Source organism: Triticum aestivum, chromosome 2B (genome assembly GCF_018294505.1).
Source record: "Triticum aestivum cultivar Chinese Spring chromosome 2B, IWGSC CS RefSeq v2.1, whole genome shotgun sequence".
NCBI lineage: Eukaryota > Viridiplantae > Streptophyta > Magnoliopsida > Poales > Poaceae > Triticum > Triticum aestivum.
The window spans coordinates 719,377,938-719,392,905 of NC_057798.1; positions in this window are offsets into that span (position 1 = coordinate 719,377,938).

Here is a 14,968-nt window from a genome sequence, read left to right on the forward strand (position 1 = left end):
TAGGAAGGCTGGCCTGGTCATTGGGCCAAAATTAGGCTGCTGGGCTCTCTTCTCTCGCTAATGAAAAATAAAACAGAACAGAGAAAAGAAAGAAAAGAAAGAGAGGTTAGGGGAAAGATTTGCGCATGGGGATAATTTTCCCGGACTCGCAAAAATGAGCTCGATCCAGGAAAAATAGAAAAGAGGCACGAATGCAAGATTTAAATTCAAACTCATTTGAATTTAATTCAAATGGGTTTGAACGGAAGTGAGGGTTTGGGAAGGTCCAAAAATGTTCGGATTTTTGGTGGAGCTCCGAAAAATGATGAAATAATTATTGGCAAGGTTGGAGACCAAACTTGAAGCAGAAAAGGAACGAAATTTTTTTGTAAGTGTGTTTTGGTGATTTTCGAAATAAAGAAATATTTAATATAGCTCCCTAATATTGGAGGATATGTTATAAAGAGAAGTCACCATGTGAGTTCCCTCGGTTTAAATAGATCAAAAGATCTATGCAATTTATTTAGTTGAGTTTTAAAAATTAAATGGCATGATGGCATGATGACATGATGCAATGCAAAAATAAAAGAGCAAGCACAAAAAAAACACAGGAAACTCGGAATAGCTGGAAGTCTTCTGGAGCGTCGGTCTCGAGGCGTTACACTTCCTGTCCTCATTAAATGCCTTCACCTTTTATTTGACTGATCAATTATGCACTAGTCCCCAAGTGCCAAGCTTAATACTTTGTTTTGAGCCTTGGGACTTTAAGATCTCCGTTTTAAGAAGCAAACCACATTAGCCCCCAAGTGCCAAGTGTATAACTTGTTATGTGCTTGGGACTTTGAGTGAAATTGTAGCAGCTTCCCCTTCTGATTTTTGCAGACCGATATAAATACCAAAGAGTCTCAAATCACCGATCTTCAGGAAAACATCAAGTCCCAGCAAGAAGAAACCTCTAAAGCCAAAGAGGAGCTAAAGGGCGCTTTGACAGCCATGGAACAATTGAAAGATGGCTTCAAAACTGAACGCACCAACTGGGAAACCGAAAAGGCTGCTTTGTTGCAGCGGGCTGAAGACGCTGAAGCAGCTCTTAAACCGGTGGAAGAAGAGCTGACTGGGCTGAAACAGTAAGTGCATGCCATGACAGCTGCAATTTTTGGTAAGTACTTTATAATAGCATGTTTTGAAGTATCTTCAACTCCGTCGGTTTAACAATAAGTTCTTAAACCGTTGCAGGTAATCGCATTGCTCATCTAGGCGCAGATATGCGGATGAAGTTGAAGGCAGCGTACACATTGATTGAGCAACTGTATACTGGTGCACAACGAGTCATCTGTGCAGCTTCGTACAATAAACCGGCACCAACCTTGATCAAGGATACTTTGGCCAGGCTCTCAATGACTCCTGCTCAGATAGAGGAGTTGAAGCAATCTGCTGCCAGGGCTGGTGCTTTGTTAGCACTGACTCGTGCCAAATCATGGATAGCTGACCTGGATCCAGTTGATATCGCCGAGGGCTATCCAGATGAACAAGAAAACGGATCAGCATTTGATAATGAAGCCCTCAAAGCTCTGACCAAGGAGATGCGTCCAGTAGCAAGTCAATTGGCTGAAGAGGTGAACTTGACTTCTCATCGGTCCTTCTATGATGCCAACAACCATCGAGTTGACACTGCTGTGAAGGAAGTGCAGAACCTTATTCCGCCAATTCGTAAGCACACTTATGCCCCTGACGTTGAACCGTCGAATCTTATAAGTGAAGCGGCTGTCTTTCAAACTTTAACCCGGATTGACTGGACCACCGTTGACTTCCAACCACTGGGTGGGGAGGAGCAGGTTGAACCGACGCCTGAGGATCCATCAACATCACGTCAACCTGGCAATGAATCTTGATCCGGCAATCTGGTTATTGTCATAGACTTTATTCTATGTAAAAACAATCATTATTTTGGGCCTCAAAGCGCCTTGTAATAGGCTAGTTAAAATACTTTGATCTGTGGCACTGATGCATGACTTTGTTGATCCACCATGATATTTGCTGTGCTTGAGTATACTTTGATAATTTCATGCATTCCTGATGTCTGCATAAAAAAGAATTGTCAGGGTGGTTTACCGCCGGACGGGTCATAATACCCAAGACAAAGCCTGGTTCATAACCAAGGCTGAATAAAAATATGAAATAGATCATACCTGTGTTATTAAATCACTTAGTTGGTTTACCAACTTTGATTGTATTAAGGGTGAAAACCCAAATCTTGAGTATTGATAACCCCCCCCCATGCAGTGCTGGTGTGTAATAAATCATGCTGGGTTACGATGAACACCAGATGATCAAACTGGCGACATGTAGTCAAAGCCAGACCGGGTTTTGTAACACCGGTTTGATAATGGATATGGTCAGACAACTTGTAGTTGAAAGCCAAGCCGGGTTAACAAACACCGGGTTATTATGACAACTGAAAAAGCCATACCGGGTCAACTGACACCGGTTTAACATAAATTTTAACAGAGGGGGAAAAACTTTTCAAAAGGCAAAGTAAAAACCATGTAGTCGAGGCTTTTCAAGGGCTGCCAGGCCCAAATTTGAGGCTTTTCATGGGCTGCCAGGCCGCTGAGTTAAACCATTTTGCAAAGCCTTTTAAGATGGACCTCCAACTAACCAATCGTCATTTTAACTTTGACAAGTTCAGGGTCTGTATAAGATTGACTTGTCAAACATTCGACGGGTCGTGCCAGGATTACCTGGATAGGAGTGGTTTACTTGAGGAAGGCAGGTTAACCCGGGGTTTTAGGTGAATACACTAGGCTTCCAAGCCGTGCTTGATAGCATATTACAAGGGTCCTTTCAAACTCTTTGTTGCAGTGCACAAAGAGCCCCCAAGTAACTTTGTGAGCTGTGCTCAATGGGTGCCTATGTTTGAGCTGTGCATAGCATCCGACTCTCTTTGGCCCCTTGGGTGTGAAGCTCCCAAGCTGTAATGTGGCATGATAGCCAGTTTAATACGTAGTACTTCGCTTTGTCAGCTGAAGCCCCCATGTAACCAAAAGATATTTGAGAAAAACAGCAGAGTCCCTGCTTATAGCAAGGATGCCGGTTTATTATATTGATCATAATATATACATTGTCAAAATATGTACATAAGAGAAGCCTATGGCTCAAGTGTAGTAAGGCCGAAGGAGAGCTATGTTCCACGGCCGCCGGGTCTCCTCCTCAAAATTGCGTGAGTTGTCTCGAACGTTAATGAGGTAGTATGATCCGTTGTGCAGATTTTTGCTGACCACAAAGGGCCCTTCCCAAGGTGGGGATAACTTGTGCATATCGGTCTGATTCTGGATGAGCCGGAGCACTAAGTCGCCTTCTTGAAAGGTTCTTATTTTAACCCGGCGGCTGTGATAATGCCGCAGATCTTGTTGATAAACCGCCGAACGAGCCAAAGCCATGTCCGTTTTTCATCTAACAGGTCCAACGCCTCCTGGCGTGCTTGCTCATTGTCCGCTTCAACATAATTGGCAACCCGGGGCGAATCATGACGATATCACTTGGGAGGACCGCCTCTGCCCCGTAAACCATGAAGAAAGGTGTGTAACCCGTTGGTCTGTTGGGGGTGGTGTTGATGCTCCATAACACAGAAGGTAATTCTTCCACCCAACAACCTGGCGTCCGCTTTAAAGGAACCATGAGCCGGGGCTTGATACCCTTCAAGATTTATTGATTGGCTCTCTCAGCTTGACCATTGGATTGGGGGTGCGCCACGGATGCTATATCAAGCCGGATGTGCTCTCTCTGACAGAAGTCCTCCATCTCACCTTTAGAAAGGTTGTGCCATTATCCGTGATGATGCTGTGTGGAAAGCCAAAGCGGAAGATAATCTTCTTGAGAAATTGAACTGTCGTAGCTGCGTCACACTTGCTTACGGGCTCCGCTTCAACCCATTTAGTGAACTTGTCAACCACCACCTATAGGTGGGTCTTCTTATCCTTGGAGTGTTTAAAAGGTCCCACCATATCAAGCCCCTAGGTAGCAAACGGCCAAGTGATGGGAATCATCCGTAGCTCTTGAGCCGGAACATGAGCTCGACGTGAAAACTTCTGACAAGCATCACACCGCTTTACCAGATCCTCAGCATCAGCATGAGCTGTCAACCAGTAGAACCCATGATGAAAAGCTTTAGCCACCAGGGACTTTGAACCGGCATGGTGACCACAATCCCCTTCATGGATCTCATGTAGAATCTCTTGGCCTTCTTCAGGAGAAACACAACGCTGGAATACGCGTGAAACGCTGCAGTGGTGTAACTCGCCATTGTGAATAACCATGGACTTTGATCGCCGGACTATCTGTCTGGCTAGAACCTCATCGTCTGGTAGCTCGCCCCGGTTCATATACGCCAAATATGGAACGTCCAATCCGGAATTACATGTAAAGCGGCTACCAATTGGGCCTCCGGATCAAGAACAGCTAAATCCTCCTCTGTAGGCAACTTAACAGACAGGTTATGCAAGATATCTAAAAAGGTATTGGGTGGTACCGATTTACACTGAGATCCCAGCTGGCTTAAAGCATCTGTTGCCTCGTTTTTGCGCCGGTCAATGTGCTCAACCTGATAACCTTTGAAGTGACCCGCCACAATATCCACCTCGCTTTTGTAAGCCGCCATGACTGGATCCTTAGAATCCCAAGTGCCAGAAACTTGCTGGGCCACCAGATCAGAATCTCCAAAGCATCGTACATGACTTAAATTCATTTCCTTGGCCACACGAAGACCGTGTGAAAGTGCAACTATCCCTAGGTGGTTTTGGTAATTCCTAACAACATATAGCTCATTGAGCTAATACTATTCCAAGACAAACATTTCAGGAAAAGCTCAATGAATGGCATGGCATGGATGAGGAAAGTGGATCCCTTAAAATTCTAAGGATAAAAGGATTGGCTCAAGCTCAAAAGCTCAAGACTCTACATTTTACATTTTAGTGATCCAAGATCACATTGAGTCTATAGGAAAAGCCAATACTATCAAGGAGGGATGAGGTGTTGCTTAATGAGTTTCTTGCTTCAAGTGCTTAGTGATATGCTCCAAAACCCTCAACTACTTTCTCATATCCACACATGACCTAAACCTAAAGTCAAACTCAGCCCCACCGATTCTTTCTATCCGGCCCCACCGAGTTCAGATGTCATAGCCACTGCCACAAACCCTAGGCAAATCGGTCTCATCGATAGGGATCTCGGTCTCACCGAGATGGGATTGTAATCTCTCTGTTTCCCTTCATAATGTTTCGGTCTAACCGAAGTGAGTGATCGGTCCCACCGAGATTGCAATGTAAACTCTCTGTTTCCCTTTTGTAACATTTCGGTCCCACCGAAATGAGCGAACCGGTCCCACTGAGTTTACCTGACCAACTCTCTGGTTAGCTTATTACCAAAATCGGTCTCACCGAGTTTGTGTATTCTATCTCACCGAGATTACGTTATGCCCTAACCCTAACCATATCGGTCCTACCGAGTTGCATGTCGGTCCCACCGAAAATCACTAACGGTCACTAGGTTCACTAAATCGGTCTGACCAAGTGTTGATTCGGTCCCACCGAGATTGGTAAATTGTGTGTAACGGTTAGATTTTGTGTGGAGGCTATATATACCCCTCCACCTCCTCTTCATTCGTGGAGAGAGCCATCAGAACAAGCCTACACTTCCAACTTGTTGTTTCTGAGAGAGAACCACCTACTCATGTGTTGAGGCCAAGATATTCCATTCCTACCATATGAATCTTGATCTCTAGCCTTCCCCAAGTTGCTTTCCACTCAAATCTTCTTTCCACCAAATCCAAATCCCGTGAAAGAGAGTTGAGTGTTGGGGAGACTATCATTTAAAGCACAAGAGCAAGGAGTTGATCATCAACACACCGTTTGTTACTTCTTGGAGAGTGGTGTCTCCTAGACTGGCTAGGTGTCACTTGGGAGCCTCCGACAAGATTGTGGAGTTGAACCAAGGAGTTTGTAAGGGCAATGAGATCTCCTACTTCGTGAAGATCTACCGCTAGTGAGGCAAGTCCTTCGTGTGCGACGGCCATGGTGGGATAGACAAGGTTGCTTCTTCGTGGACCCTTCTTGGGTGGAGGCCTCCGTGGACTCGTGCAACCATTACCCTTCATGGGTTGAAGTCTCCACCAACGTGGATGTACGATAGCACCACCTATCGGAACCACAACAAAAACATCCGTGTCTCCAAATTGCGTTTGAAATCTCCAAACCCTTCCCTTTACATTCTTGCAAGTTGCATGCTTTACTTTCCGATGCTCATATACTCTTTGGATGCTTGCTTGAATTGTGTGAAGATTGCTTGACTTGTGCTAAGATAGCTAAAATCTGCCAAAGACTAAAATTGGGAAAAGGTTAAGTTTTTAATTGGTCAAGTAGTCTAATCACCCCCCTCTAGACATACTTCCGATCCTACAAGTGGTATCAGAGCTTTGGTCTCCATTTGCTTTGATTTCCATAGCTTTTGGTGGTCATAGCCTTGGTTTCACAACCTAGGAGAGTACAACGTCTAGCGAGGGAAACTATCACAGTAGAGGTCCTTACTTTGATGGTACTAATTTTGCTAGTTGGAAGCATAAGATGAAAATGCATATTCTCGGACATAACCCCGCCGTTTGGGCTATTGTGTGTATTGGCTTGCAAGGTGAATTCTTTGATGGGAGGGAACCAAACCGTGAAGCTAGCGCGGAAGAGTTGAAGATGCTGCAATACAACGCTCAAGCTTGTGATATCCTCTTCAATGGATTGTGCCCCGAAGAATTCAACAAAATCAGCCATCTTGAGAATGCAAAGGAAATTTGGGATACTTTGATTGATATGCATGAAGGTACCGACTCTGTCAAGGAATCCAAGTTGGATGTGCTCCAAAGTCAACTTGACAAGTTCAAAATGAAGGATGGTGAAGGTATCGCTGAAATGTACTCTAGGCTTGCTCTTATCACAAATGAGATTGTGGGCTTAGGAAGTGAAGAGATGACCGATAAATTCATCATCAAGAAGATCCTAAGAGCATTGGATGGAAAATATGATACCGTGTGCACATTGATCCAAATGATGCCCAATTACAAGAATCTCAAGCCAACCGAGGTCATTGGAAGAATTGTTGCTCATGAGATGTCACTCAAGGATAAAGAGGAACTTCACAACAAGTCAAGTGGTGCTTACAAAGCCTCATGTGAAGCCCCTACATCATCAAACAAACCTTCAATGAAGAATTGAGCTTAATGGTGAAGAACTTCAACAAATTCTACAAGAGTAGAAGCAAAGAAAGAAGCTCCAAGTCAAGGTCCTATAATGACAAAAGATCTTCCAGTCGAGAGCGCTACAATTGTGGGAGACCCGGACACTATTCCAATGAGTGTACGACACCCTACAAAAGAAGAGAAGATTCTCCCAAGAGAAGAAGTAGAAGAGAAGAATCACCGCCAAGAGAGAGGAGGAGTAGAGATGATCGTTATGAACGAAGAACATCCCGGAGAAGCAAGGATTCAGAAAGGAAGGACAAGTCATCAAAGAGCTACACAAAACGAAGACATCAAGCTCATGTTGGTGAATGGGTATCCAGTTCCAACTCTGAACATCACTCCGAGAGAAGCTATCACTCCGCTCCGAACATACTCAAGATGAAGGTGTTGCCGGTATAGCACTTGTGTCAACCAACTCCTACGACATATTTGATTCACCAAATGAAGGACTTGGAAGATGCTTCATGGCTAAAGGACCTAAGGTAACACACCCCCAAGTATGTTGATTTCAATAGTGATGAAGATGACTTGTTAGGTGATGATGATTTACTTATTGACAACTCTAGTGATGAATACTATGATGAAACATCAATTAATCATGCTAATCAAGATAAAATGAATGACAATGATAAGGAGAAGATTGAGCTTCTTACTAAAGAGCTAAACACTCTTAAGTTAGCTCATGAAACTATCTTAGAAGATCATCGAGAACTTTTAAGGACTCGTGAGAAATTATGCTTTGAAAAGCTCAACCTTGAGCAAGAGCATGAGTTCTTAAAGGAAATCAATGATGATCTTCGCAAGAAAAGTTCTTCTTACATTGCCAAGCGTTTACTCTTATCTACTTACATGCCTCAAGTCAAGTCTAGTAACAAAAACAAGAAGGATTCTTCATCTAGTAGTAACAATAATCATGCTAAATCCAATATTGTTGCTTCTAGTAGTTCTCTTGATTCCACTAATGATTCTCTTAGCCAAGTTACACTTGGGCAAGAAAATAGCTTATTGAAGGGAATTATAGAGAAAGGTGTTTACAAGAGCCTTGCCGGGAGTAAGCAATTCGAGGAAATTGTACGCAAGAAAGGAAGGCACCGGAAGAACCAAGGTGTTGGTTTTGAACGGAAGTTCAATGCCAATGGAGTTGAGTGGGAAGAAGATCAATACCCCAAGACTAAGTTTGTTCCTCCACAAGAGAAGTATGATCCTACTTCCTTCAAGGGGACACAAGCTCAAGATGATCTTCCACCACAAGACCATAAGCAAAAAGGCAAGGACAAGCTTCAAGAGGAGATTGATGCATTTGAAGAAGCTCCTAAGGCCTTGGTCAAGTGGGTTCCCAAGACTACGTCAAGTTCTACTTCATCAAGCACGACTACAACTCAGAAGAAGAACTAGAGAGTTCTTGAGAGTGACTCCGCCAACATACTTCACTCATATATTTTTTCAAGGAGTCACAAACCCTCTTGTTGGTAAGACAAGGGACAAGGTAATCTAAAGCTTTCATGGACATCATCTTGTGTGTGCATCACTCTATGTCTGTGGATATACTTGTTTGTTCCTTGTGGGACTAACCCGTGTAGGTATTGAAAGTGCAACTCAAAGGATTGCTCCAAATGATCTTCATCAAGATTGAGCATCCACATCTTCAACACCTACATGAAGTCATCATCGACAAAACCCAAGGTTAGTTCATCCCTCTAAGGGGGGATCTCACATCTAGGGGGAGCTTAACTCTAAGAATTGAGTCAAAGCAACTCTAATGGTGTGAACACATAAATGCATTATGTAAAAGTGGTAACCCCACTTGAGCTTAAACGATGAGTATGACCTATGATCAAATGTTCTCATTTGACTCCTAAGTCAATATACTCATATATAGATGACCTAGTTATCGCCAACTGTTTGATAGATGCTAGAATTGGTTGTGCATGCTTTGCCACATATTTCATTTGTCATTTTATTGTGTGAGCATGTTGGTTGCATATTTAACTCATTCGAGGACATCCACTTGTTGCTTTGATTGATTGGCTTATTTTTCTTTTGCCAAGTGGATGAACAAGAATGCCTAAGAACCTTCTCTAGCTATCTATGCTTTTCTTGTCTCAAACTCTATTCATGATACATCACAAAATTTGATCAAGTCAGATTCGAACCACTCTGTGTGAGGAGCACTCGGAGTCCCCGATTCGTCATAGACTTAAACTTCCAAAACTTCTTTGTGCGTCTCGGCCTGACCGATTCTTCCATTTCGGTCATACCGAGATCACTAAGTCGATCTAGGGTTTTTCATCTTGGTGCAACCGATTTGAACATTTCGGTCACACCGAGTTGCTGTAACTGTCAACAGTTATGCATCTCGGTGCCACCGAGTTGTTCCACTCGGTCACACCGACAGGGTCGGGCTATGTATACTCACGGGCAGAAATTTGGAAACTTTCTCCAAACCCCTTCCCCCGCGCATAGCTTGCTCTGCATCCAGGGTCTCCGGATCGTCGTCCTCATCGCCAGCCACCTCCAGTCGCTGGTCTCCGCCGCCGTCAACGGAATTCAACCCCGCCGTTGTCGCCGTAGCGAGTTCATCGCCAAGCTAGGGTACGTACTCGATCACAGTGCCATCCCCGTCCGATTCCTAGCACATTGTGTTCATCATGATTCTTGCCACGATTGAAACGATTCTATCTAGTCAAAACAATCCATAGATTAGAAGTGAACTAAAAATTTAGGGTTAGGTTTCCACTGAAACCATCTCAGACCCACCGAGTTGTTGAACTCGGTTCCACCGATTCGGCTAAGGTTATTGCACAAGTGATTCTCAGTCTGACCGAGAATTGCAAATCGGTGTGATCGAGTTCAGAACTTTGTGAAACCCTAGCAGTCTTGGTGCCACCGAACTGTGACTCGGTCTGACCGAGTTCACTAGTTTAGGTTCCAAAAGCTGCTTCGGTATCACCGAGTTTGCAAATCGGTTGTTCCAAAATGCTTTTTGTGGAAAACTAAATTTTGTGATGCTCATCCATTCTATCTCATCTACATCTATTCATAGGGTTAGCAATCAGTGTTTGCAGCATGTCTGATCAAAGTGACAGCCAGAACCAGCCAGAGGAGCAGATTCACATGAGTGAGGGCACTAGTCCCTCTAGCACCTCAGATGAAGGCAGTAGGAGCACCCCAAATAACTTGCCCAAAGCTACCACCAGGGCCAGAAGGAAGAGAACCTCAGACTTTGAGGATGAAGACTATGTGGCAGCTGAGGATGAGGCCACTTCCAAGAAGATAGTGCTCAAGAAGGAATATGGCTCAGCTGCAGCCACAAAGCCAGGTCTAAAAAGGAAGGTCCCTGCCAAGAGGACACCTATGCTGAAAGTCAGAGCATCAACTCAAGAACCTGAGAAATCTGATCCCAAAGAGGCTGCTGCAGAAGGGAAGAAGAGGAAGTAAAGGGTCAAGAAGACCATGGCCAGAGTTGTTGGACAGCCTTCCATGATGGAAGAGGAAGAGGAAGAAGAGGCTGCTGCTCCAGCACTCAAGGCACAAAAGCTTATGGGTGATGCTATTAGGTCAGGGGATGCATCATCAAAGCCCAAAGAAGCACCCGAAGCTGCCTCCAAGCCCAAGTCTGCACCTAAGAGGAATACCAGGAACATACCAGCTGCTGAGAAGAACAAGTCCCCAGTGCCTGAAGTTGCTGAAGAAGAAGAAGATGAAGGACAAGTTCTGAGAAAGCTAAAACCTAAGATTCCAGACCACAATGATGCTCATCATGCGGCTGAGAACATGAAGCTGAGGAAGGATGGTGGACTCAGACAGTGGAGGTTGTCTGATCCTTATGCAATCAAGAGAAGGACTGCTGTTGACTACAGGTTCCACACTAAGGAACAACAGGATTTCTATGAGACTGTGCTGCTGGACAAGAAACCTATAGTTTGTGACATGAGGTGGGTGGACTGGAAATACATGAAGGAGAATGAGGAACACTACCCAGGTGTGTTTGACAGCTTCAAGGGTTGTGGAGTTCATGACTTTGTTGGACAGAAGTTCACAAAGTGTAATGATGAGCTCATAATGCAATTCTACTCCACAGCTCACTTTTATCCTGATGGCAGAATAGCTTGGATGTCTGAAGGTACAAGGTACCAGTCCACAATTGAAGAATGGAAAAATCTGATTAATGCACCAAAGGAGAAAGCTGATGACTTGGATGTCTATGCCAAGAAGAAAATGGATCACAACTCAATGACACACATGTACAAGGAGATACCAGATGATGCTCTTGAGACTCACAAGTTTGGGTCTGTCCATTTCGTTCTGTCAGGACTGCCAACGATCAACTGGATCCTTAGGCACACTCTCTTGCCCAAGTCAGGTGACCACAACATGATCAGAGGCCATGCAATAAACTTGCTACACATATTTGATGTGCCTCAGAAGTTCAAGGTCATGAGCCTCATAGTTGAGACTATCAAGAGGACAGCAGCAGATCAGAAGAGAAGCTGTGGGTATGCCCCATAGATCTAGGAGCTGATCAACTCCAAGATAGGCACAAGCACATACTTGTTGGACAAGGAACACTTTGCTATCTATCCAGACTTTGAGGACAACCAAGTAGTCATGAATGAAAATGAACCATCTTCAGTGCAAGCACAAGAGAAGAAGGAGAAGGCAAAGAAGGAGAAGGCTTCCAAGATGCCAACAATTGATGAGGCATCTGAATGCTTTCTGAAGAGCAAGCAGGACCAACTTGGTTACTTGATAGCATCCACACTGAGGATTGAGAAAGGGTTGGCCACCTTAACTCAAAACCAGGAGAGCCTAGAAAGAATCATGGAACAAAAGTTCTATGACTTAGATGTGAAAGTAACTAAGATCCAGTCTGTTGTGGAGCAGCTTCAGGATGATATGCAGGAGAGGAAGGGCAAGACAACCACTGATGCATTTGCCAGAGTGCCTAGAGCTCAGAGATCAGTTGCAGTGCTAGTGACAGACACCAGAGCCACTTCATCTACACCAGCTACAGCTCCAGTGCAACCAGCTCCAGCACCTACTCCTCCAGCTCCATCCACATCAATTGAAGTCTTCGTCCAAGGAGCCATCTCTAAACCACCACCAAAAGATCAAGCCTGAGAGACGATTTAGTACTATGCATTTTCTATGAACTTTTTGGTAACTTGTTGCCAAAGGGGGAGAAAAATGTATAGATCATAGGCTTCGAGAGAGAGAGTTTGCTTTTGTTCTCTCTTGTCTTTGTGGTTGAACTTTATTTGCTTTTGCTTGCTTGAGATACTACCTTATTGCATGTTTGATACAATGATGATCATGTGTATGATGCTTGTGATAACCCACAAGTATAGGGGATCGCAACAATTTTCGAGGGTAGAGTATTCAACCCAAATTTATTGATTCAACACAAGGGGAGCCAAAGAATATTCTCAAGTATTAGCAGCTGAGTTGTCAATTCAACCACACCTGGAAACTTAGTATCTGCAGCAAAGTGTTTAGTAGCAAAGTAATATGATAGTGGTGGTAACGGTAACAAAAGTAAAGACAGCAAAAGAAATGTTTTTGGTATTTTGTAGTGATTGTAACAGTACAACGGAAAAGTAAATAAGCGAGAACTAGTATATAGAAAACTCGTAGGCACCGGATCAGTGATGGATAATTATGACGGATGTGGTTCATCATGTAACAGTTATAACATAGGGTGACACAGAACTAGCTCCAGTTCATCAATGTAATGTAGGCATGTATTCCAAATATAGTCATACGTGCTTATGGAAAAGAACTTGCATGACATCTTTTGTCCTACCCTCCCGTGGCAGCGGGGTCCTAATGGAAACTAAGGGATATTAAGGCCTCCTTTTAATAGAGAACCGGAACAAAGCTTTAGCACATAGTGAATACATGAACTCCTCAAACTATGGTCATCACCGGGAGTGGTTCCGATTATTGTCACTTCGGGGTTGCCGGATCATAACACATAGTAGGTGACTATAGACTTGCAAGATAGGATCAAGAACTCACATATATTCATGAAAACATAATAGGTTCAGATCTGAAATCATGGCACTCGGGCCCTAGTGACAAGCATTAAGCATAGCAAAGTCATAGCAACATCAATCTCAGAACATAGTGGATACTAGGGATCAAACCCTAACAAAACTAACTCGATTACATGATAAATCTCATCCAACCCATCACCGTCCAGCAAGCCTACGATGGAATTACTCACGCACGGCGGTGAGCATCATGAAATTGGTGATGGAGGATGGTTGATGATGACGACGGCGACGAATCCCCCTCTCCGGAGCCCCGAACGGACTCCAGATCAGCCCTCCCGAGAGAGATTAGGGCTTGGCGGCGGCTCCATATCGTAAAACGCGATGATTTCTTCTCTCTGATTTTTTTCTCCCCGAAAGCCAATATATGGAGTTGGAGTTGGCGTCGGAGGGCCACCAGGGGGCCCACGAGGTAGGGGGGCGCGCCCAGGGGGGCGCCCCCACCCTCGTGGACAGGGTGTGGGCCCCCTGGTCTTCATCTTTGGCGAGGATTTTTTATTATTTTTCTAAGATATTCCGTGGAGTTTCAGGTCATTCCGAGAACTTTTATTTTCTGCACATAAAACAACACCATGGCAATTCTGCTGAAAACAGCGTCAGTCCGGGTTAGTTCCATTCAAATCATACAAGTTAGAGTCCAAAACAAGGGCAAAAGTGTTTGGAAAAGTAGATACGACGGAGACGTATCAACTCCCCCAAGCTTAAACCCTTGCTTGTCCTCAAGCAATTCAGTTGACAGACTGAAAGAGAAAAAGAAAAACTTTTACAAACTCTGTTTGCTCTTGTTGTTGTAAACATGAAAAGCCAGCATTCAAGTTTCAGCAAATATTATGAACTAACCATACTCACAATAACACAAAGGTCTCACAATTACTCATATCAATAGCATAATCAGCTAGCGAGCTATAATAACAAAACTCGGATGACAACACTTTCTCAAAATAATCATAACATGATATAACAAAATGGTATCTCGCTAGCCCTTTCTGAGACCGCAAAACATAAATGCAGAGCACCTTTAAAGATCAAGGACTGACTAAACATTGTAATTCATGGTAAAAGAGATCCAGTCAAGTCATACCCAATATAAACCAATAATAATGAATGCAAACGACAGTGTACTCTCCAGCGGGTGCTTTTTAATAAGAAGGATGATGACTCAACATAAAAGTAAATAGATAGGCCCTTCGCAGAGGGAAGCAGGGATTTGTAGAGGTGCCAGAGCTCGGTTTTAAAATAGAGATTGAATAACATTTTGAGCGGCATACTTTTGTTGTCAATGCAACAACTATGAGATGACGATATCTTCCATGCTAAACAAATTATAGGCGGTTCCCAAACAGAATGGTAAAGTTTATACTCCCCCTCCTCCACAGGCATCAATCCATGGCTTGCTCGAAACAACGAGTGCCTCCAACATTCAACGGGTCCCAGGGGGAGTTTTGTTTGCAATTATTTTGATTTAGTTTGCATAAAGCATGGGACTGGGCATCCCGGTGACCAGCCATTTTCTCGTGAATGAGGAGCGGAGTCCACTCCTCTTGAGAATAACCGCCTAACATGGAAGATAAGGGCAGCCCTGGTTGAGACATGAGCTGCTCGAGCATACAAAACAGAATTTCATTTGAAGGTTTGGAGTTTGGCACATGCAAAT